This window comes from Solanum pennellii, chromosome 5 (assembly GCF_001406875.1).
Source record: "Solanum pennellii chromosome 5, SPENNV200".
Taxonomy (NCBI): Eukaryota; Viridiplantae; Streptophyta; class Magnoliopsida; order Solanales; family Solanaceae; genus Solanum; species Solanum pennellii.
In genome coordinates this window covers 73,353,282-73,356,701 of record NC_028641.1, presented here as the reverse complement: position 1 = coordinate 73,356,701, position 3,420 = coordinate 73,353,282, and positions in this window count along the sequence as shown.

Sequence of the window (3,420 nt, the reverse complement as noted above, 5' to 3'; positions counted from 1 at the left end):
GGGACCAAATCTGCCCTTCATCTCTTCTCTCTTAAATCCAATCAGAAGCTGCAAATGTGGAAGCATGAGTACTTCAAGCCTCGTCGTTGAGTTTCAACAAGTCTACACTCCGTCAAGCCTTGAAGCAGGGGGCATTTGTAGACATTGAAATTTTGTAGAACTCTAAAAGATGCGTTCAATTCGAGTTGGGATTCTACAAATTGTGTTCAATTCACATTAGGATTCTTGGATGCTACTCAACCCTAAACCCTAGTTTATGCCTATATAAAGGGTACTAAATTCCCTTAAAAGGCATCTCGGAAATTCCATAAAGAGATCAAGATCTCAAATACTCCGCGAATTGATGGATTATTTATATAGAGAGGTCAAATATAAATCATCCTAATTCGAGAAATACGCCACTAACGGCCCTCGAATCATGGATAAATCATCTAGGAGAGTAGAATCAAGGGATCAACAGAATTGTACCCGCTATCTTAATCAATAAAATTTATGTTTCTTCATATTTTATTTGTATGGTTTGTCTATTTTCCATATGTTTAAAATTTGTTGCAAACAACATGATTCATAAAAATAAGATAAAGAAACATATTAACGTTGATTAGATTACATTGATATTGTAAAATTTCTTACGTTATGATGAAACTAGTGTATCAAGTTAAGACCACCATAAAATTATAGATCATTCAAACAAGATTGACTACTCTTCTTATTTTTGGTGTGATTCACACTTCAAATATCAATTGTATTTTTTCCTATCTAAAATATCATACATCATTTATGTATTCAAATATGCCTCGAAGTTGATTAGGACAATCATTATTTATTTTGTTTTTTTACATGAATTATCCTCATTTAACTCAACAAGCTGCATTTTAATTCATAAATAGTGATAGTCCAAATAAAAAAAATGAAATAACAAATAATTAAAATGTAAAATTCGTGAAAATAATGAGTTCAAATAATTTTTGAACCATTATCTTTTAATTTTTGTCGTGTTATCATCCTTTTAGATTTCTTCCAAAATGATTACATGTGAACTAAAGAGCTAAATATTCTATAACTATTAAGTCTTTCATTGGTTGATCTAAAGTTGCTTCACCATTATGCTATCTATGAGTTATAATAGTTCAAAATGATTTTTATCAGTAATTAATTAACAGATTAATAAAATTTGAATTATCAAATATATATCTTTAATGTCAATTAGCATTTAAAATTTATAACAATATCAAATCTAATGACAATTAATTAATATTTTTAAGAACTTTAATGATCTTTATGTACTTGGTTTTTTATTTTTCCCATAGATGGACCTAGATCTATGATTTTTTTTCCCCAGCATTGAACAAGATTTAAGGTTCAATGTGATTTCCCCAAAAGTAGCAAAATGTTTAGTAAAGATGTGAGTCCGAGCTCACTATCATAAAAGAGATATTTAGTATAAATTGATTTTTCTCTTTTAGCAGTATCATTTATTGTCATAAAAATATTTAGCAATAATTATGTTAATGTTACTGGATTCAAAATTGCTTAAGTCTTTAGCAATATTATATAAATTATTGATTATATGTATATATATTTATCTTACAACTAAATATAATATATTAAATAATTGCCACAAAATCTTCGATTTATTGAAGTCTAGGAGGCTGACCCGAGCTCAATGCACAAACATCGATAGCTACGAATCGTAATTCATTCAAAGCATAGTTATGATGAAAAAATACAGTGGGTTTAAATTCTAGGCATTAAAATTTTATTGTTAAGAGCGTAATTTTTAAATGAGCCTCATAATGAGCGATCTAATTTTAGTTATGCTTTAATGCAGACTCTAAGGGCCCGTTTAGCCATGCGATATGGTAATCATGATATGATATTATGATATGGTATCATAATATGAAATTATGAGATAAAATTAAAATGTTGTTTGGACATGCGATATAAACATAAAAATCTCATAAGTTGCAAAACAATTAAAATAGCATCAATTGTTTATCTAATCTTACCAAACAAACAAAAATTTATAAAATCGCATAATATATTATTACATTGCTATTTTTCACCACTGAAGTAATTGTTTCATCAAATTTTAACAAAATATAAACTTGTGAATCAATTTATATTAAAAATATTTCAAATTATGATATGAAATTCTCATATCATGATTTTTGGAGAATATGAAATCACATATCATGATATGAAATCATGAGATAAAATTAGCGTCAAATCACATATCCAAACACTGATTCCATCTCGCAATACCATATCATAATATAATATCGCATAATCAAACACCTACTAAACATCAAATGGAAACCTATAAGGAAAAAAAAATACACAATGTAAATTTGTTTCAAAATATTAATAAGCTTGAGAAAAGATCTTATAAATAATGTAATGAATTTTTATCTAAATTCTCCATTGAATTCATTATGTCACATAAATTAGAACAATAAAATATCTAACAAACAAGCTCAGACATCTCGTACGTAAGTTGGTTTCGTAAAGTTTACATCACGTCAAGTCTGGCACCAACTAATGTCCTTAGATGTTGAAATTGGGAGGAGGATTGCCTACCTTAGCCCAGTGTTTAGCATCTGGTGTGTGAATAATTGATTTTTGGGGATTTCAATATCGAGTTAGATGGGCCCTGTTCTGATACCATGTGAAATTAGGTCTTATGCTTAATTCATATTCCAAAAACTAGCTCAAAGAGAGGAGGATTGTCCATGCTTTATAAGGAGTTCACCTATCTCATCAACCACCGATATGAGACTTTTGTCATTTTTTAACATAGTGCAAAAAAATTTCATTTTTAATTTGAATTTTAGATTTAAGCTTTTGAGAATGAAAAAGAAATTGTTAAGCACGTCGTCTCAAAATGTAAGTATTGAGACTTAGACTTACATAATGTATGAAGTTAGTTATATTATTGTTGAAGTTAGTTATGCAATCTGTTAGAGTTAGTTACTCATGGCCATAAACACAATATACAAATATATTAAATAAGAATTCATGTACTTACTTCAATGAGAAAGAATAAAGTCCAAAAAGTTGCTTGATTAATCACCAAAAATCACTTGCAAGAATTCTCAAAGTAATCAATAATCTCACGAAAAGTCTAATGATTATCAAGAATCTCCCAATACAATGTTTACCAATACGAAGTTTTAACAATCTAAGAGTCTAACGATCAGGTGTCTAACCTCAAAAACGAGGTTTTTCGAACTATTTATAAAAACACAAAAACCTAATTAAACAAGAATTCTAATTACTGGAAATCTGCCAAAACGCGGCTGGGTCGACGGACCTCACGACGGACCGTCGCGGTCACAACGGACCGTCGTGGACTCCGTCGTCCCATACTTGGTGCAATTCTTCTGCTGCTTTCTTCATTCCCCTCGACGGCAGGTATGA